General features: G+C 43.9%; 1 long non-coding RNA gene across 1 annotated transcript; it reads left to right on the forward strand.

Annotated features, from left to right (window-relative positions):
* Positions 1-86: 86 nt before the first annotated feature.
* Positions 87-21,705, forward strand: LOC116418554. The gene is made up of 4 exons (XR_004228642.1): positions 87-208; positions 2,109-2,334; positions 20,708-20,940; positions 21,367-21,705. It is a non-coding gene; the product is annotated as an uncharacterized LOC116418554 (long non-coding RNA).
* Positions 21,706-22,494: the final 789 nt, after the last annotated feature.

A 22,494-nucleotide genomic window follows, 5' to 3' on the forward strand; every position in this document is an offset into this window, starting at 1 on the left:
ACCCCAGATAAGAGAAGTTGCTCCCTCCAGGAAGTTTCCCTTGACGTGCCAGGCTGCTGTCCTTGCCCCATGCCTGCAACTTTCAGATTGCCTTGGACTTAACACATGTTCCTTGTCCTGGCTGCTGTCACTTCACTTTCACCAGATGGTGTGCTTCCTGGAGGCACAGGTTCTGTCTTTCATTAAGACTTGACCCATCTCAGGACATGTGAGTTCTCAATCAGCAAACGCTAAATGTATTAACTGGGTATGGGCTATTCTGGTTTGGGATCTGAGATCCAAGATAGGGATGGGCAAGGGGCACTCTAGAAGCTCCACATGTGTAAGTGCAGCAGTCTTAACACAGTGATACTGGTGTCTGTGTAGCCAGCATAGATGGGCTGTGTAGGCTCCTTGAAGGGTTTTAGGAGCCCTTAGCACATGCGGGTGGTGTGTGTGCATATGTAGGAAGGAAAGGTAATGAGCTAGTCTAGACCATGGGCAAAGGCAATTTGTTCAAGGTGCTTTTACTTGAGTTTACTTCCAAAGCAGTAAAGAAGCAGACTGTAAATGAGACAGGAACGCAGGTGGGTAAATACACAAAGCTAAGTGGTCTGTGTAGTGTGCCTAGTGTGGGATGCAGCACGCATAGCCAAGTCAGAAGAGCACAGGGTTGTGGCCTGGTTCTCTTTTATACCGGCAGCCCTGTCAGTACCTAGAAACGACCTCCACTACCATACCACATGTAACCTATGCTCTGGCAACATCCACATATTTCTAGATCAGACCTCCTCCCTGGATCTTGGATTCATTTACCTAACTGTCTACTTGCTTTCTCCATTTGGATGTCTAAAGACATCTCAAATTGAATATCTCCAAAACCGAGCTTCTGATGTGCTCCACCCCACCCCAAACGTGTCCATCCATAGTCACCTCATCTCTGTTAAAGGTAACTCGTATCTTTCCAGGCACCCAGGCCAAATACCTTTGAGTCATCCTTGGTTCTCTCTCACATCCTGTTTGCACCCTACCTTCAGAATAAATCCAGAATCCCACCCCTTTCTACCACCTCCACTGTTAAGTTATCAGTGAGGTTTTCCCTGGCCATACCCTATTTCAAATTGCTAACCTAGAATGTTAGATTCACCTGGGGAACTGAAAAAATCCTGATGCCCAGGCTTTACCCAAACCAGTTACATCAGAATTTAAGGTGGGACTCACAGAGTCTTCAAGTGACACCAATGTGTAGCCAAGCTTAAGAACTTGGTCTTATTTTTAAGGTAGTATGAAAACTTACTTTCTCTCCTAAGCATTCTAACAATGGATACTTTTTGGAATAAGACTATGTAAAACAGGGAACTCACTTTTAACTTCATAACAATTTATGTATTGTTTGTCTTTTTAAAACAAAAGTATATGTTGGGCTTATAATAAAAATTTGGGTCGGGCATGGTGGCTCACGCCACGGCCAGCACTTTGGGAAGCCAAGGTGGGTGGATCATTTGAGGTCAGGAGTTCGAGACCAGCCTGGCCAACATGGTGAAACCCTGCGTCTACTAAAAATACAAAAATTGGCCGGGTGTGGTGGTGGGTGCCTATAGTCCCAGCTACTCGGGAGGCTGAGGCAGGAGAATTGCTTGAATCCGGGAGGTGGAGGTTGCAGTGAGCCGAGATCAGGCCACTGCACTCCAGCCTGGGTGACAGAGCGAGACTCCATCTCTAAATAATAATAATAATAATAACAACAACAACAACAATAATATAATTTGGTGAAGATTTAATTAAATTGGCATCTGGGAGGTCTGGCCCCAGGTCTTCCCCCAGACTGAATGGTGACCACAGGTGAGCCCTTTCAATATCTGGGCCTTGGATTTCCCCTGAGGTGAAAGTGACCGGGTAGCCTGTTGGAGTCAGCCCTGTCCCATAGGCTATGGGTCTCAGGGTCCTCTTTCCCAATAACACCTCAGCTCACTTGGGGTATTTTCTGAGCTGGTCATGCCTACCAGGCAGATGGGAAGGCAGGGCGCAGAAGCTGCTGAGCTCCATGGTGCCAAGGGCTGAGAGTTCTAAGCCAGGGCTGGGAGGCTGGAACTTATACCTGCAGAAAAAAAGAGTCCCTATTTCCACAGGCCAAAGGAAGTATCTTGTTTTTGATTTCTTGGAAGAGGAAGCACACTGGGCAAGGGGCATGAGCCAGGATGAAGTGGACTCCTTGTCTGGAGGTGCTGCTACATACCTTGGAGGGGCTCATGGGAGCTACTGAGAATGTCCCCTAAGTCAGTATTCCTGCATCATCTGAAATGCCCGTCTTCAGCCTCATCTACTGCACACTTGAGTCCATGAGATTTTAGAGTGGTAAGTGACCTTTGGGGTCTCAGTTTTCCTATCTGTAAAGGGAGTGGGCTGGACAATGAACAGCTGTTCTCCATTCTTTTGTTATTGTTTCCCATCCAGAGCCTCCCAGCTAGTTGTCTCAACATCCCAGGGGAGAAAGCATAGCTCTTTGTCCATTGGTTTATTTATTCAATTTAGGAATAATGAGTTTATTGTTTTATATGAATAACCATACTTATTTTAAAAGATCAAACTAAACTAAATAGTACAAACAAGTGAAATCTCTCCCCAAAGTCTACTGTGGTGCTGTGCAACAGAAATATAATACAAACCACAAATCGAATTTTAAATTTCCCAGTAGCTATTCTAAAAAGTAAAAATAGGGGCCAGGCACAGTGGTTCATGCCTGTAATCCCAGCACTTTGAGAGGCTGAGGTGGGCAGATCATTTGAGCCCAGGGATTTGAGACCAGCCTGGGCAACATGGCAAAACCCTGTCTCTACTGAAAATGAAAAATTAGCTGGGTGTGCTGGTATGTGCCTGTAGTTCCAGCTACTTGGGAGGCTGAGGTGGGAGGATCATCTGAGCTCGGGAAGTTGAGGCTAATAGTGAGCTGAGACTGTGCCACTGCACTGCAGCCTGAGTGACAGGGAAGGAGACCCTGTCTCACAAAAAGAAAAAAAGAAAAGAAAAGAAAAAAGAAAAAAAAACAGGTAAAATTAATTTAATTACAGTTTATTTAACTGAATGCAGTATATCTAAAATATCATTTCAATATATCATTAATATGAAATAAAAACTAATGCAATATTTTACTTTTCTTTGTATTAAGTCTTTGAAATCTGGTGTGTACTTTAACATTTATAGCATATAACAATTAATATTACCCATACCTCATGTGCTCAATAGTTGCATATGGTCAGTGGCTACCGTATTGGATATTAATGCTCTGTCATATAAAGCAACTATCAGTAACTTCAGGATAACCTCATCAGCATTTTGTTAGATTAACAAAAGTAATTCTACAAAAATGAAGAGTTTATGGATATTGTTTTCCCTGAATTTTTGCATATGTTCCTTATACTTGAAGGACAATTTTATGGGGTAAAAAAAATCCTAGATCATATTTTCTTTTCTCCAGGACAATTATGGACTTAGCTTCACTGAATTCTGCCAGTGAATGTTGTTATAGTGCAGCCTGAATGTTTTTCTCTCTTAAAGGTGATATTTTTCCCTACATGAATATCTAAAAATATCATTGCTTATCCTCAAGTTTCAGTAACTTAACAATATTTTGATATCATTCTGCATCATTTTGGAAAAGGAGTGCTTTTTCAGGCTGCATGTTTTTTAAAAGGGAAATTTTCCTGTATTATATCTTTGAATAAGTTTTCTGTTTCAATTGTGGACTTTTCTATTGAAGAGACATTAATTATGTCAGATTATCTTCACTTGTAAGTAGTTGTTAGAACCATGGGCACTGGAGTCAGATAATTTCAATTCCAGCTTTGCCATTCAATATCAGCATGACTTTGCATAAGACATTTAATATCTATGTACTACAGTTTCTATTTGGAGATAATAGTGGAAACTACCTGTGTTTGGAGTCCCCAACACCACACTCAGGTTTAATTCTCTAAAAGGACTCATAGGACTTAAGTTTATACTTGTTACACTTAAGTTTACAGCAAAATAAATAAATAAATAAATAAATAAATAAATAAATAAATAAATAAATAAAATAAAAATAAAATTGTTGTTATATGTAAGTTTACAGCAAAAATATACGGAAGAAAATTAACGAAGAGAAAATATGCATAGGATGAAGTCTGGAGGAAATCAGGTGCAAACTTGTGAGTGTCTCCTCCCTAGACAGTAGCAGAGGATGTGTTTAGTCCCTCCAGCAATGATGCATGACAACACATGCAAAGTGTTGTCAACCAGGCAAGCTTACCCAGGCCTGGGCATCTCAGCTTTTTGCTGAGGATCATTCATAGGCATACACTGCCTGCATGACCTACCTCAGTTAACAAAGCTCCAGACCCCCAGAGAAAAAGGGGGCATTCACCATAAATCATTGCTAGTGTACGCTATGTGGACTAACTGGTACAGTGTGGCCCAAGGCTTCAGGCATGCAAAAAACTTTCACTTTCATCATCCAGAAGAGTCTATGAGCTCAGTTCCCAGGAGGAGGCCAAAGATCAGTCCTGAAAACAGACCTTTCTAGGAATGTGTAGGGTTATAACAACCCAGGCCTGCTGAGTTAACCCTTTCCCCAATACTACCTTATAGGATAGTGTTCATTAATATAGTCAACATATATCTATATTTAAAATACTTAATGTCAATAATTAATATCTGACACAGGATAAACTAATATTTAAAAAAATAATTTGACTTTTTTTTTTCCTCTTTCTAGGCTATTGAGATTTATTTATTTATTTAAGATGGAGTCTCTCTCTGGTGCCCAGGCCGGAGTGCAGTGTTGCAATCTTGGCTCACTACAACCTCTGCCTCCTGGGTTCAAGTGATTCTCCCACCTCAGCCTCCGTATTAGCTGGGATAACAGGTGCACGCCACTGTGCCTGGCTAATTTTTGTATTTTTAGTAGAGATGGGGTTTCACCATGTTGGCCAGGCTGGTCTCAAACTCCTGACCTCAGGTGATCCACCCACCTTGGCCAACCAAAGTGCTGGGATTACAGGCGTGAGCCACCACGCCTGGCCCAGGCTATTGGTATTTACTATCCCCAACTTTAATTCTATGCTAGTAAATTGATTTGTAGCTCTGACTTGTTTCTTCCTTGATATTTTCAATTTATTTGCAATTTTTTTAGTGGTGTTACCTAGATCTTCAATTTATTTCCTTGATACTCATTTTAAGGGTCTTTTATGTTTTTATTTTAAAATATTTATTTATTTATTTATTTTCAGAAATGAAATCTTGTTATGTTGCCCAGGGTGGTTTTGAACACCTAGCCTCAAGCAATCCTCCCACCTTGGCCTCCCAAACTGGGATTACAGGTGTGAACCACTGAACCACTGAGCCCAGCCTAATGTCTTATTTTATTAAAGTTTTTGTTTTTTAAGCTGAAAGCCCTCCTGGATATTTTTCCTCTTCTCAGATTTTCTTCCGAATTGAGTTCTTTGTGTCTATTTCCTTTCTCCAATGTCCTTTCCTTTTTAATTTTCTTCTTTTTTTCCTTTCTCCCCTCTGTCCCTGCTTTATTTTCTTTCTTCCTTATAACTGCATGTAGTATGGTGCATAGCTACTCTGTCATTTCCCTTCATCTTCCTCATGCTCAGTTTGGGCAACTCTGCCCTGTCCTTTTGCTTATTCTAATTGGTGTCAATATATTCTCTTTGGTTTCCTTCTCACCGTATCTGAGCTCTATTGTTATTGTTATTCCCATCCCCTATCCCCAAATTGCAGTCTGAAGTTTGCTTCTATACACTTCTGTGGAGCCTGAAGTCATGGAGTTGAGGGAAGAAAGGAATGCTATTGGAGATGTCTCTTGACTATGATGGGCAGTCTGGGCTCTGCTCTCTGGAGATTTTCTTAAATTCCTGGAACCACAGTTGGCTTCCTCTAGTGACGGGTTATTCCATTTATGAGAAAGTTTCCCTGGAGCTTTGGATCAGTCAATCAATTAGAAATTTGAGCCTTGGGGAATGGCAAGCCTTGGTGGACTTTTTATCTCTGCTGAGATCCTAAGAGCTTGGGTAGTAACAAGGCACTTGAATTTTCTAGGGATTCACCTTGACTTTTGCATGCAGTTTTCTAACACTCCTCTCCAAAACTCATATTAAAATTTAATCCCTAATGTGGCAGTACTGAGAGGTGGGGTCTTTAAGAGGTGGTTGGGTCATGAATGGATTAATCCATTCACGGATAAATGGATTAATGGATTGTCACAGGAGTGGGACTGGTGACTTTATAAGAGGAAGACAGACAATTTAGCATGCTCAGCCCCCTCACCGTGTGATGTCCTGAACTGCCTCAGGACTCTGCAGAGGGTCCCCACCAGCAAGAAGGCTTTCACCAGGTGCATCCCCTTGACCTTGGACTTCCCAGCCTACAGAACTGTGAGAAATAAAATTGGTTTTTAATAAATTACCCAGTTTCAGGTATTCTGTTAAGACACAGAACAAGAAGCCTACTCAGTTGTAAACAAGAGCCATTTCTTATGGAAAAGCAAGTATGAATCAGAGTGGAGCCAAGAACCCAGGCAATAGCACTGAACCTCTGGCAACAGGTACACAATTCAATTTCAGAATTGCCAGGGCTCAGTGATTGCTCTGAACTTCCCCTTTTAAAACAGTAGTGAACATAGTGGTTTCCTGTGCCAATCTCGCCATTGCAGGTTGGGAGCATGTGAGGCAGAAAGCATGTCTCTTTAATTCACAGGTTTTCAGACAGAGAGAAACTCTACCCGTGGAACAGACTCCAAGATGCCTCTTTGCAGCTGGACTTGATGTAGATAAGCTCCAAAAACTGGAGCTGAGTTTGATGTCAAAATAGGATGAAGTGTTTGTTTGTTTGTTGGTTGGTTGGTTGTTTGAGACAAACTCACTCTGTCACCCAGGCTGGAGTGCAGTGGCATGATCACGGCTCACTGCAGTTTTGACCTTCCAGGCTCAAGCTATCCTCCCACCTCAGCCTCTTGAGTAGCTGGGACTACTACAGGTGTGTGGCACCATGATTGGCTAATTTTTTATTTTTTGTAGAGATAGGGTCTTGCTATGTTGCCCAGGCTGGTCTCGAACTCCTGGATGCAAGTGATCCTCCCACCTCAGCCTCCCAAAGTGCTGGGATTACAGGCATAAACCACTGCACAAGGCCACAATTTTTTTTTTTTTTTTTTTTTTTTTTTTTTGTTAGTGGGAAGTAGGGCAGCAGGGGTAGGTCGGGGGGTCTTGGAGGAAGTTATTATATTTTACATATAGGAAAAATGTTAACTACTCTGTCTCAGTTTAAAAACATGTCTGCAATTTTTCTGGCACTTGTCCCATTGTGAATTGGGGTCAATCCCCTCTTTGAATCTGGGCTGACCTTGCTGACTCCATCATGATCAGTAGAACGTAGTGGAAGAGATGCTGTGTGATTTCTGAGGCTAGGTCAAAAAAGGCTATGCTTCCATCTTGCACTCTTGGGATGCTGGCTCTGGGGGATGCTGATGTCCATGTGAAAAGTCTGACTACCCAGAGACCACTGCTGAAAAGAACATGCAGTGGACACTGGTCAACAGTCTCAGCTGAGTTTAGCCTTTTAGTTTAGCCTTTCTGCCAAGGCCCTAGACATGTGATTGAAGCCATCCTGGGTCCTCCAGTCCAGCCCAACCCAGCCCAGCCCAGCTGGGTACCACAAAATGACCTCAGACATGGCCACAAGAAGCAAAAGAATTCTCCAACTAAGCCCTGCCTGAATTCTAGACCTAGAGAATCCACGTGCATCAGAAAATAGTTGTTGTTTTATGCCACTAAGTATGGATCCTGTTAGGCAGCTAACTGGAACAACTGGTGAGAATTTTCAGGACTTTTGTATTATTTCCTCTTTCTCCTGCACCTCTTCTAGGACAGAGCAGTTGGGGATAGGACCCGTGATGGAACACATCAGGATATTCTATATTTTTCTGTTGCTACTGCTTTTTGAAGTTCATGGAATGAGGTTCTACTGTTTCCCTTGGTGGTTTACTGCTGCTGATTTTATTTTTTATTTTTTGCCTGTTTTTTTTTCTCCTCTCCAATTCAATAGAAATCGGAGAATGAACATTCTGTCGTATAACTATCCTGCCATCTGCACTTTATTCAGTGATATTGTTTGAATTTGTGTTGCCACCCAAATCTCATGTCAAATTGTAATCCCCAATATCGGAGGTGGGGCCTGGTGGGAGCTGGTTGGATCATGGGGGCAGATTTCCCCCTTGCCGTTCTCCTGATAGTGAGATCTCATGATATTTGATTGTTTAAAAGTGTATGGCACCTCCCGCCTCTCTCTTCCTCCCACTCCTGCCATGTAAGACATGTCTGCTTCCCCTTTGCCTTCCACCATGATTGAAAGTTTCTTGAGGCCTCCCCAGCTACTCTACCTGTATAGCTGGCAGAACCGTGAGCCAATTAAACCTCTTCTTTATAAATTACCCAGTCTCTGGTAGGTTTGTTTTGTTTTGTTTTGTTATTTTTTTTATTTTTATATTTTGAGACAGAGTTCTGGTCTTGTTGCCCAGGCTGAAGTGCAATGGCACGATCTCAGCTCACTGCAACCTCTGCCTCCCAGGTTCAAGCGATTCTCCTGCCTCAGCCTCCCGAGTAGCTGGGATTACAGGCATGTGCCACCATGCCCAGATAATTTTGTATTTTTAGTAGATATGGGGTTTCTCCACATTGGTCAGGCTGGTCTTGAACCCCTGACCTCAGGTAATCTGCTCTCCTCAGCCTCCCAAACTGCTGGGATTACAGGCATGAGCCACCGTGCCTGGCGTCGGGTTGTTCTTTATAGCAGAATTCTTTATACCATGCAAGTTCTTTATACCATGGAGAATGGACTAATACACCCAGAAGTCTATGTTTTAAATGAAAACTTAATTTTAAATAGTACAAAAATATTTTTAAAGTTTATTTTCTTACTCATAAAAATAACATAAGAGATTAAATACGTCATATTAAAGAAAGAAAAAGAACGCCTATGTTCTTACAACACTAATACAATACCTGTTACCATTTTGTTTCTCTTTCCCCTACATATCATTGTTTTTTTTTTCTGTTGATTGAATGCCCTTCCCTCCCAGAATTTTTTTTTTTTTTTTTTTTTTATTAGTTAAGCCAAACCGCAAATAAGTATCATTTACGTGAGACACTGTGCTAGGTGCTGCTGGTACAACTGAGAATATATCAGATACAGTCCCAGCCCTTTTTGATTTAGAGTCTAGCTGGTGAGGTCATTTACCAAATAATGAAGCATAATCATCCCATAAATACAAATTATGGTGTTATAAAGATAAAAAGAGGGTACTCAGAGAGAACTAAGGGGGTACAATTTATTTTCTTATTTTAAAAATTCTTTCAGATTCAGAGAGTATGTGTGCAAGTTTGTTACACGGGTATATTGCATGATGCTAAGGTTTGGGCTTCTAATGATACCGTTGCCCAAGCAGTGAACATAGTACCCAACAGGTAGTTTTTCAACCTTTGCTCCCCTCCCTCCCCCCTTTTGGAATCCTTAGTGTTTGTTGTTCATATCTTTGTGTCATTGTGAGGGTGCAATTTAGATACAGGCTCAGGGACAGCTTCTGTGAGAAAGTGACCTCTAGGCTGAGCAGAAGGAGCTGGCAGGAATGTGGAGGGAAGACATTCCAGGTGGCAGGGAACAGCTCCAATGTGGGGAGGAGCTCCCAGTGATGGAAGAGGCAGCCTTGTGGCCAGAACTGGTCAGCAGAGAGAGGGCCTGAAAGAGGACCTGTGTGGCCATGGTAAGCCCATTGGTGATGAAGCCAGGGGCACCAGGTGGACCTGGGTAAAGGAGTACAAATTTCTTTCTTTCTTTCTTTCTTTTTGAGACGGAGTCTCGCTCTGTCGCCCAGGCTGGAGTGCAGTGGCTGGATCTCAGCTCACTGCAAGCTCCGCCTCCCGGGTTTACACCATTCTCCTGCCTCAGCCTCCCGAGTAGCTGGGACTACAGGCGCCGGCCACCTCGCCCGGCTAGTTTTTTTGTATTTTTTAGTAGAGACGGGATCACCGTGTTAGCCAGGATGGTCTCGATCTCCTGACCTCGTGATCCGCCCGTCTCGGCCTCCCAAAGTGCTGGGATTACAGGCTTGAGCCACCGTGCCCGGCCAGGAGTACAAATTTCACGTTCAGAAGAATCAGAATCGACTGAACGCTTTTAGGCTGGTGGAGACACGATTAGCTTCCCTTCCTTCCCCCATACAATATTTACTTTTCACTGAGGTGTAATATAATGTATACAGAAAAGAGTGCATAAATGTATAACCCAATGAATTTTATAGGACATTACCAGCACCCCCTCCACTCATTACCCTAGAGTAACCACTATCTTGACTTCCAACTATTTGCCTGTTATACTTTCTATGTAAACGCAGTCATGCAGCAGGTGCTGTTTTCTATCTGGATTTTTAACTCAGCGTTATGTTTACGATGTTCATCCGTTCATTACATGTAGTTATAGATCATATTTCCTTTTTTAAAAGATCGCACTGGCTGTAGCATGGAGAATGAGCAATTTCAAAATTAAGGAAAATATTAAACAACTAAGAATGGAAATAAAATTCAAGTCAATTTCAAAAAGAAACACAGGGACAGATTTTGCCAGACACCTGGTACATTTTGTTCGTTACTATATCTCCAGAATTTTCCTACCTCTTTCTCCAAATAAAGAGAATATTTAAAAGTTTTCTTTAAAACCCTGATATATAACATTGGCAATGTTCTCTACAGTTTGCAAAGTGTTTTCTTAATGATTTTCTACTTTGATCCTGCAAAATCTTATGCATGCCAGTACCATTTCCCTTTTACAGAAGAAACTGGCTCAAGAAGGTGAGACATGATGCTTTGTAGCTGAGGAATTTCCTCAGGTGTCACCATCCCAGTCGCTGAGAACTGGGATTTCAGGCGGGGGCGAGCTGCTGGCTCTGCGGGCAAACTCGCCCTATCCCACGCCGCCAAAGGGTCCACGCTTTCCAGCTGCGTAACACGGCCTGGCCCCGAGCTCTCTGGGCTGGGGGCAGATGCTTTCGATTTGCAGCTCCCAGGGCAGTGGTGCCCTGGGACGCCCAGTGGATTTTCACGGCTTCCCGGGTCTAGGATCAGGACAGCTCCGCCTGAGGGAGCGACCCAATCTGAGAGTTCGCCGCCCCCGCGTGGTCAGACATGGGAATGGCAGCTTCTGAAACGGTGTGTCCTGTGTTTCTGGGGCTCACCAGGTGCATCAGTCTCGTGGGACCCTGAAACTGTGGTGGTCTTGCCTCTGCCACAAGATAGTGTGGGCTTGGGTCTCAAGATAATGTCGGCATGGTGTCCCATCTTTGGCATGAGTCCTACCCTTTCCAAGTGCAGTGGTGGCTGATTCGGTGGTGGCTCCCAGGGATATGATAGGCAAAGGAGGTTCGGTCTCTGCTCTCTGAAATTAGTCCTGGGCTCAGGAGGGAGGTGCAGGTGGGGCCTCGGGCTTTTCATGCCTGATTTCCCGCTACTCCTCTGGCTTCCTCCTATTCCTACATCCAAGTTAACTCTGAGACCTGTGGCTCCCAAGAAGACAGTCGATGTAGGGGAATGGCAAAACCAAGTACCAATTATAGCTACAAGGAATAATATAAAGCCATTATTCCATTTTGTAGATTGGTATCATCAGCTTCTTGAGAAGCCTTTTGTGTAATTTATTGCAAAAATCACTACTTTAAGGACAAAAATCCTTAATTTTAAATGCTACAAAATTTAAGAGCTCGTTTGGGTTGATGCAGGCCCCACAGTTCTCTATAGAGCGATCACTGATGAGTGTATGTGAGCCAAATGCACAGGAGCTTATTCTTGAGAGTTCTCAGGAATTCTCCGGAATTATGAGAAGTGTATCAACCGCTTCATCTGGGGGGCTCCACTTGGCATTTTACAGGGAGAGTTGGGCAGTTCTCTTCTCAAGGCAAACAGATCTTACGGTGGCATTTATCCAGATAAATATGAGAGCCATGTGGGACTGGCTGTATGATGACAGGGATATCCTCCCACTGAATATGCCTACTACCCAGGTCATGGTAAATCTGGGGGTTTAGGGGGTCCATTTTACATGGGTGCCCCTCCCACAGAATCATACAACTGTTTGAGAAGGCTTCTCAACTTGCCATCCTCATGGGCCTTACAGATACCACTCCCTGCTGGGAACCAGAAAAGGTAAAATGGTCTGGGGGTAGGAAAAAAATAGTTCCTAGGACCAGAACATAAAAGGTACAGGTTAATAGAATTATCAAATTTAAGATGTTTAAACAGGCTTTATGTAAGGTATTTGTAATCCCTTTACCTAAATATCTTATGAAAATGGGTATTGTACAAAAATTAGTCATAGCATGTTTAAGTAAAGTTCCAGCAAAGTAACTAAAAAGGAGCCTATATAGCCAATCACTCCCTGCTGCATTTTATGCAATAATCAGGTCAAGTATATAAGACTAAAACTCACTTTGCACACAAATCGGTCTTACTATAATTTCTCTTTAATAGATAAAAAGGGGCTAGAGAAAGAGAAATTGTTTCAAAGGAAAAGTGTAACACTTGATACTAGATTTCAGCCCTAAATGTTTTTTTGAGTGCAGACTGAATCATGTATTATTTCTTGGCTGCAATAATCCTCTAGAGAGTACCAGATTATAATTTTTCTTCATATCTTTAGTTGGTGCCCTATTGGATCGAATAGGTTCCCTTTCCTGTTCTAATCCACAAATACTTTTTTTTTTCTTAGAGTTTTGCTCTTGTCACCCAGGCTAGAGTGCAATGGCATGATCTTGGCTCACTGCAAACTCCACCTCCTAGGTTCAAGCGATTCTCCTGCCTTAGTCTCACAAGTAGCTGGGATTACAGGCACCTGCACCATGCCTGGCTAAGTTTTTGTATTTTTAGTAGAGACAGGATTTCACCATATTAGCCAGGCTGGTCTTGAACTCCTGACCTTACATGATCCACCCACCTCGGCCTCCCAAAGTGCTGGGATTATAGGTGTGAGCCTCTGCGCCCGGCTGGTGTAAGTCTTTTGACTCTTGGTCCCTTATCCATAGGGAATCCCATTAAGGAACAGGATGGACTGGGGGCAGACATCCCGGCAACACTATGGGACATAACGAAGGTTTGCTTGCCGATGTTGCCTCTGGCAATTCTTGGCCAGAAGCGGGAGAATGTAAACCAACAATAAAATTCTAAGCTCCCCTCATCCCTCACCCGCCACCACAACCATCTAAATGAGCTTCCTCCTTGGCCAGAGCACTCCTAAAATTTAACCTGAAAGACTGATTCAGGCCATGACAGGAAGTGGGGGTCGGGCATGCCTCATTAGATGCTCTGGCATTAACATCAACACAGACCTTAAGCCCAATAAGAAGCATGTACAATCTATTCTCTCTGAAGCTTGCTACCTGGAAACCCCATCCCCCCACTCCAGTTGTCCCACCTTTCTGGACCAAACCAATGTATTTCTTAAATGTATTTGATTAAAGTCTCCTGTCTTGCTGAATCCCAACCACATTGGGCACACATTCTCTGGATCTCTTGAGGGCTGTGTCCCAGGCTGTGGTTACTCATATTTGGCTCAGAATAAATCTCTTCAAATACTTACAGAGTTTAACTCTTTCCATGGACATGGGGGAGCACCTGTTGAAGACACAGCATCTCATCCCCCAGACCTGCTGAATCAGAATCTGCATTTCAAAAAGATGCCAGGCAGTTCACAGGCATATGCACATTTATGTTGGCGAAAAGAGTCCAACTCTGTAAAATATTTGAAGAGATCTATTCTGAGCCAAATATGAGTGACCAATGGCCTGTGACACAGCCCCAAGAGGCCCTGAGAACATATGTCCAAGGTGGTCAGGCTATAGCTTGGTTTTATACATTTTAGGGAGACATAAGACATCAGTCAGTACAAGTAAGATGTACATTGCTTTGGCCCAGGAAAGTGGGATAACTGGAAGCTTGGGGTAGGGGTGCTTCCAGGTCATAGGTGGATCCAAATATTTTCTGATTGGTAATTGGTTGGGAGTTTGTTTAAAGACCTGGAATCCACAGAAGGCATAGAAGGGAGTGTCTGGATTAAGATAAGGGGTCATAGAGACCAAGGTTCCTATTATGCAGATGAAGCCTCAAGGTATCAGGCTTCAGAGACAATAGATGGTAAATGTTTCTTATCAGACTTAAAGAAGTGCCAGACTCTTAGTTAATTCTCACCTGAATCAGGCAAACAACCTGGAAAGGGAAGGGGATTCTCTACAGAATTAGATTTTCCCCACAAGAGACAGTTTTGCAGGGCTATTTCAAAAATATGTCAAATAAATATATTTTAGGGTAAAATACTTTGATTTCTTTCAGGTCCTGCTCTCTGACATGTGGTACTATACCAGAGTGAGGCTGAAATTTGGTATCCTATTGATAGTCTGTTTTGTTAGTCTTAAGATCTCTGTTTTAATGTTACTGCTGGTCAGTCATGCCTGAATTCCAAAGGGAGGTGAGCGTAATGCGGCGTGTCCAATCCCCCCTTCCCATCATGGCCTGAACTAGTTTTTCAGGTTTCTTTGGAATCCCCTTGGCTGGGATGGGGGCTGCATTCCATCGACTGGGGGATTTCGAATTTTATTTTTGGTTTACAACAGTAAGCAAAATGCTTTCCTGAGTTCTGAGAGTCATTCTAGTGAGTTATCCAACTTGAGGGGGGATTGTGGAACACTGAAATTTATACAGTCAATCAGTCAGAAGTGTGAGTGACTCCTGGAATTTGCAATTTGTATCTGAAGTGAGAGCAGGTCTTGTGGGACTGAGCCCTTAATCTGTGAGGTCTGTGTTGTAAACCAAAAATAAAATACTAAGCCCCCTTCCTATCTGAATGGACCCCTCCTCTTGGCCAAAGGCATTTCAAAGTTAACCTATAAAACTAGTTTAGGCCATGATGGAAAGGGGGAGTTGGACATTAACACTAACATAGAACTTAAGCTTATAAGAAGCATTTACAAACTATTCTCTTCGAAGCCTGCTACCTGGAGTCTTCATCTGTGTGATGAAACCTTGGTCTCCACAACCCTTTACCTAACCCAGACATTCCTTTCTATTGATTTCAGATCTTTAGCTAATAACCAATTACCAATCAAAAAATCTTTGAATCCACCTGCGATCTGGAAGCCCCTCCCATCTTTCTGAGCCAAACCGTTGTACATCTTATATGTATTGATTGATGTCTTACGTCCCCCTAAAATGTATAAAATCAAGTTGTAGGCCGACCACCTTGGGCACACGTCATCAGGACCTCCCCTGAGACTGTGCCACAGGCACGTCCTTAACCTTGGCAAAATAAACTCCAAAATTGAAACTTGTTTCAGATACTTTTGGTTTACAGTGCTACTCAGGAATTAGTGTCAGAAGTGAATTAATTTGTAGACACCTAGTTGGTGTTGGAGAATTTGTTGGTGTTGGAAAAGATACTGTTACTGGAAAGAGGTCCCAAGCCAAACCCCAAAAGAGGGTTCTTGGACCTCATGCAAGAAATAATTCAGGGTGAGTCCATAGAGTAAAGTGAAAGCAAATTTATTAAGAAAGTAAAGGAATAAAAGAGCGGCTACTCCATAGGCAGAACAGCCCTGAGGGCTGCTGGTTGGCTATTTTTATCATTGTTTCTTGATTATTTGCTAAACAAGAGGTGGATTATTCGTGAATATTCCGGGAAAGGGGTAAGCAGTTCCTGGAATTGAGGGTTCCTCCCCTTCTTAGATTATATAGGGTAACTTCTTGACATTATGTTGGCATTTGTAAAGTGTCACAGTGCTGGTGGGAGTGTCTTTTAGCATGCTAATGCATTATAATTAGCATATCATGAGCAGTGAGGACCACTAGAGGTCACTTTTGTTGCCATCTTGGTTTTGGTGGGTTTTGGCTGGCTTCTTTACTGCAACCTATTTCATCAGCAAGGTCTTTGTGGCCTATACCTTGTGCTGACCTCCTATCTCATTCTGTGACTTAGAATGCCCAACTTTCTGGGAAAGCAGCCCAGCAGGTCTCAGGCTTATTTGACCCAGCTCCTATTCAAAATGGAATCACTCTGATTCAAATGCCTCTGACAATACCCCGTATTCGGTATTAGGAAAAAGCTCTCCCGACTCACTCATCCCTGTTCTTTGGTGGTTAAGGGGAGGCCCAGGAACAGGGGAGAAATGAGTTTGGGTAGTTCCTCCCCAAGACCCTTACCAGTTATCTGTATTTTAAGAATTCTCTGGCCAGGTGCAGTGGCTCACAGCTGTAATCCCAGCAATTTGGGAGGCCAAAGCGGGTGGATCAACTGAGGTCAGGAGTTCGAGAACACCCTGACCAACATGGTGAAACCCCATCTCTACTAATAATACAAAAATTAGCCAGGTGTAGTGGTGCATGTCTATAATCCCAGCTACTTGGGAGACTGAGGCAGGAGAATCGCTTGAACCCAGGAGGCAGAGGTTGCAGTGAGCCAATATTGTGCCATTGCACTCCAGCCTGGGTGACATAAGTGAAACTCCATCTCCAAAAAAAAGAAAGAAAGAATTCCCTGTAGAAGCCAGATTCTTCAATGATTGAGTTGTGGCTTAATGGTAGCTTGTCCTGGCTCCACCACTTACTAGCTGTGTGATTTGAGTAAGTTACTCCTTCTTAGTTTCCTCATCTGTGCAGTAGGGATGCCTGCCACACAGATTCTTTGCTCATTTTTTACTAAAATGTCTTATTCTCAAAGACTTTGTCTACCTACCTCCTTCCTCCAAGGCAAAAAAATCCAATATGAAATCATGATTTTATTTCCCCATTCTAAAAATTAATCAGAAGGATCTGGAACAGCCGAGCTGCCTGAGGCACCTGTAGGCAGAGAGCAAGAAATGTGTTCTATATTCTGAGAGTTTGCTGGAGGTTTGCTTGAGGGCCAAGGCATGCTTCTCCCAGGCTGTTGGGATATTAGTAATAACTCCAGGCCCTTACTCTCCTATGTCTCGACTACTATCCTCTCGAGATCTTTGAGTGTCTTCAGGCTGGTGAATCTCACAGCATAAGAGTGCTGCATGTTAGAGCTAGATTCCTAGTAAGGAGGTGCCCCATGGTCAAATACACATTTTTCTAAGGAGCTTAATTATCCTCATTCTATTCAATGACTACAGCACGCCCCCACTACCAGTGAGCATCAGGAGATTAATTCATTTGACAAATATTTGCCAAGTACCTACAAGGCATCACTCTCCATGAGCCTCACTTCTTGTGGCTTTGCTGAGTTTATAAGGTCTCTCTGGCTTTGTGGTTCTGGGGTTGAACCACATATGAGGTGAGAGTTGGGCATGGTGGTACCATCCTGGGCAACAGAGCAAGACTCCATCTCTTAAAAGACGTCTAGGGTGAGGGAGGAGTAGGGCAACTGAGGTCCTCTGCTGAGTCCTTGGGCTACTTTCTAAATTACACATTCTGATTGCTCTTTGCTCCTGCAATGCCCACAGCCTTCTTCCCTCCTTCCATCTTCATGGGCTGAGGCCACTCCAGGGAAATCCTTCCAGAAGGAAGGTGAAGAAAGTGATGGGGGTTGGAGGGAGAGGTCCTGGGAACCAGCAATACCTGCAACTGGAAGAAGTTGTAATCGCCCAGTGGGTTCAACTTGCCCACTGCCTAGACAGAGCTGATTTATCAAGACAGGGGAATTGCAATGCAGAAAGAGTAATTCACGCAGAGCCAGCTGTGTGGGAGACCAGAGTTTTATTATTACTCAAATCAGTCTCCCCAAGCATCCAGGGATTGGAACTTTTAAAGATAATTTAGCGGGTAGGGGCTTGGGAAGTGGAGAGTGCTGATTGGTCAGGTTGGAGATGGAATCACAGGGGAATTGAAGTGAGGTTTTCTTGCTGTCTTCTGTTTCTGGGTGCGATGGCAGAACTGGTTGAGGCAGATTACCGGTCTGGGTGGTGTTGGCTGATCCATCAAGTGCATGTTCTGCAAAATATATCAAGCACTGACCTTAGGTTTTACAACAATGATGTTATCACCAGGAGCAATTTGGGGAGGTTCAAACTCTTGCAGTCAGAGGCTGCATGACTCCTAAACTGTAATTTCTAATTTTGTAGCTAATTAAGGCAGACTGGTCCCCAGGTAAGAAGGAAGTATTTTTTGGAAAGGGCTAGTATCAATTTTGTTTCAGTCAAACCACAAACTAAATTCCTTCCTAAGGTTAGTTCTGCCTATGCCCAGGAATGAACAAGGACAGCTTAAAGGGTAGAAGCAAGATAGAGTTGGTTAGGTCTGACCTCTTTCAGTGTCATAATTTCCTTAGTTATAATTTTCGCAAAGGCAGTTTCACAATCATGCCATAAGTCCTCCCCACTCCCCAGGTACCTGGCTTGTGCCGATCCCTTAGTCCACTTTTCTACCCTCTTCTCTTCCAGTCCCAATCCAACTGTGCTACAAAGCTCATATCCAGAACCAACCCCTGAGAAACTTCTCTCGATCCCCTAATTGGAAAAAATAATTCCCTCTTCTGACCTCCCATGTCAAGACCATTTATAGCATGTTAGAACTCGATTCCTAATAAGGAGGTGCACCATGATCAAATACACTTTTTTCCACGGAACCTAATTATCCTCATCCTATTCAATGACTGCAGCACCATCCCCAGCACCAATGAGCCTGAGCAGATTAATTCATTTGACAAATATTTGCCAAGTACCTACAAGGCATCATTCTCCATGAACACATGGCTGTAAAGAAAACACAGCAAAGGACCCTACCCTCTGGGGGAGGCAGGCAATAGAAAAATAAGGAGATAATATATGGGTCATGACAAGCGTTTTGAAGACAAAGTAGTGGAAGGGGATAGGGAGTAATGGGGGTAAAGGAGGTGCTGCTCTTTTATGTAGACCGGTCAAAGAGCAGAACCTGTAGAAAGTAAGTGAGCATCATGACCAGCTGGGAGAAGAGCAATGCAGGAAGAAGACGTCATTAGTGCAAAGCCCCCAAGAAGACTGTGCCTGATGTGTTTGCACAGCAGCAACGAGGCCAGTGTAGCTGGGGCTGAGCAGGTGGGGTGGGGGAGTGGAAAATGATGCAGTCAGAGAGGCTATGGGAACAAGACTTATAGGACTGTATAAAAACTTAGGCTTTGTAAGAGAGATGGGAAATGACAGGAACATCATGATCTGATTCAAATAGTCAGAGGATCCCTCTGGCTGCAGTGTGGAGAGTGGCCTGTAGGGGACCAAGGGTGGAGACAGAGACATGAAGAAGTCTGTGGCTGAGTGAGTAGGCTACTGCACCAGTCCAGGCAAACACTGAAGGCCTGTGTATATGTGTTGTTCCCTTGGTCTGTCTCAGGTCTCTTGAATGGTAAGAATGCTTTGCTCTGTTGAAGATGATTCTGTTCTTTATATAAGTAATTAAATGTCTTTCCTTTGCTGGTTCCTGATACCTAAATGCAGTAATATATGCTCATGATAGAAAACTTAGAAAATAAAAAAAGCGTTAAACAAGTAAAGATTTCCAACTCGTACAACTCAAAGAAAACAGATAAATCTTTCTACTTTAGAGCTCTAAATGTACAGGAACTCATTGATTGGATCATCAAAAGGTGAAGAGGGAAGAGTAGCAACCCCAGGTAGGGCTACACAGCAGGCGAGGCTGCCCTCAGGAACCACAGCCTTCCCTTTCCTAATGAGTTCTACTCTGTGGCACCCACTCTTCCCTCCTCAGGGCTCTGGTGTTACCCTCCTTCTGGGTCTCCATCAAATCTGCTCTCAGCAAAAGATCCAGCTCATTCATCCACCCCCAAGGGACAGGGCTTCACCTCAGGACAAGGGTGAGATTAATGAGGTCTTGGACACAGAATTTAAGAAGTCAAAAAACTCAGTCATCAAGATAAATCACATTCTAATGCAATGGTTTAAAAAATTAAAACTAATTTTAAAAGTCCATGAACAAAATATAAACATTTAAAATAAAGACAGGGTCCAACCTTGCACCTGCACAGTCCTGCCTTACTCTCTGCACCCTAACCCAACCCTGCTCAGCCCAAGAGTTTGGATCTAAATATGAGTCATTCCAGGGACTTCAAGGTCAAGTTAAAGTGTTAATCATCTACCAGAATGTGATTTCTAGCTTCAAAAAGAAAACACCTTCCACATCAACGCAAATCTTCTCATTTCACCAGGTTTTTTTTTCCCCTCTGTTTACCTGATGGTTTACTAAAGAGGTGAAGAAGTCTGTGGCTGAATGAAGACATTGAATAATTGCAGAGACTTAAATTCCAATCTTAAATATTCATCAAGATATTTTACCTTTTTTTTTGATGTCTCAGTCAGTTGCCCAGGCTGTAGTACAGTAGCATGATCATGATCTCGGCTCACTGCAAACTCCACCTCCCAGGTTCAAGCAATTCTCCTGCCTCAGCCTCCTGAGTAGCTGGGACTACAGACACATGCCACCACACCCGGTTAGTTTTTGTATTTTTAGTAGAGACGGGATTTCTCCATGTTAGTCAGGCTGGTCTTGAACTCCTGACCTCAGGTGATCCACCCACCTCGGCCTCCCAAAGTGCCAGGATTACAGGTGTGAGCCACCACACTTGGCCATGCTGGTTGTTTCTGCTGCTTGCTGTGTAGGCCTCTGTGAAGATCATCCTCTTAGTTGACCCTCCTGTGTCTAGGTAGCCCCTCCACCTACCTTCTACCTGGAGCCTTCCTTCCCAGGTCCTTCTTCAACACCAGCTCCAGGATCTGCAAGACCTTTGGGTATGGCCTCTGCAGAAGGAAGGAGAACCACTTCCTGGAGAAGCAGGAGTGAGCCAGGATCTGCTGTGGGATCTGCTGTGGGAGAGAGCCGGGACCCCAGGGCGTGGGGCAAGGCGAGGAGCAGGTCTGGAGGGAAGATCTGAGGCAAAGAGGTAGAGTTCACAGGCCCTACACCCTTGCACCTGCACAGTGTCCCTCCTCTGATGCTGAGGCTCTCGCTGCCTTCTGAGGAGGAAGTGGCGATGTGTCCTGTGAAACCACAAACTGAACACATTTTCCAAAAGCCCACTTGGCAGGAGGTCACTGCTAGAAGCACCTCTGAAATAATCTGAGCCGTCTTACCTGTTCCCCTTTTTCAGATGGGAACACTGAGGCAGCCACCCTGCAGAGTGAGTCTGCAGTGCTCCCGAGCCACCACCACCCAGACAAGGCAAACTCACTGCCTTCTTGTCTGTCGCCCTGACTGCAGGGAGGACCAGGGGTGCTCATTTCTGGGAGGGTCTAGGATCTGCCAGCTGCACAGTGTCCAAGTCAAGGGCTTCAGCAATGATAATTAACAAATTCCTTTCTCTTTGCAGAGAGCCTGTCACCTGTGCTGCCTTGAGATGCTGATGTCTGAGGATGCCCCATACAGGGCCTGTGGCTATCTTCTGAAATAGTGCAGCACCTTCTCTGCTTCCTCCTCAACCCTCTCCTTCACGGCAGAACTCTGCCTCCTTCCTGTCCCCATGGGCTTGTTTCAGCCCTGTGTTTGATAAACTGAGCACCACAAGAACACAAACCACATTCCTTTGTTCTTTCATCACGTTATCCCCAGCACTTAGCACAGTGCCTGGCACAAAGGAGGCAGTCTGTAAATATTTGTGTAAAGAATGAATAAATGAGGGCATGAGCACATCTCCTTTGCCCAGGACGGATGACAGGCTGAGGGTTTGAATCCAGGACTCTCTGACCCCGGCCCTCATTCTCACTGCATCCTCACCTTCATCCTCTACCCTCCACCCCCTCACTGGGTTCTTTGGGGATGGCAGGGGTGGAGTTTCTGGCATCCAGTTCTGAGCATCAGCGCTGCCAAGCGGTGGTGGCAGGGGGGGATTTCATGAAAGAATCCCCCTCGCTCCCTGTGATGTTGGACATTTTTCCTTGTCTGTGTAGGTTCAGGCTTTGTCTCTCTGGCCTTATACAATATTTAAATACATTCATTTTCCAATTAAACGAACTGGATTGGATCCTGTTGTTTGCAACTAAGAATCTTAATATTGGGTGATACTTCCCAATATTTTGCAGAACAGCATCATCATCACTTTTCCTGCCATCAGACTGGGCTCTACCAGTTGTAAGAAGAAAACCCATTACAACACCTACCTCTCTTTTTTGTTTTCTTTGAGATGGAGTCTCGCTCTGTTACCCAGGCTGGAGTGCAGTGGCACGATCTCGGTTCACTGCAAGCTCTGCCTCCCAGGTTCACGCCATTTTCCTACCTCAGCCTCCCGAGTAGCTGGGACTACAGGCGCCCACCACCACGCCCAGCTAATTTTTTTGTATTTTTAGTAGAGATGGGGTTTCACCGTGTTAGCCAGGATGGTCTCGATCTCCTGACCTCGTGATCTGCCCGCCTCAGCCTCCCAAAGAACACCTACCTCTTAACACAAAAACCTGAGTGATGTTTCAACATTAAAGCTTTTTTTTTTTTTTTTCTTTTTAAC

Source organism: Piliocolobus tephrosceles, chromosome 20 (genome assembly GCF_002776525.5).
Source record: "Piliocolobus tephrosceles isolate RC106 chromosome 20, ASM277652v3, whole genome shotgun sequence".
Classification (NCBI taxonomy): Eukaryota; Metazoa; Chordata; class Mammalia; order Primates; family Cercopithecidae; genus Piliocolobus; species Piliocolobus tephrosceles.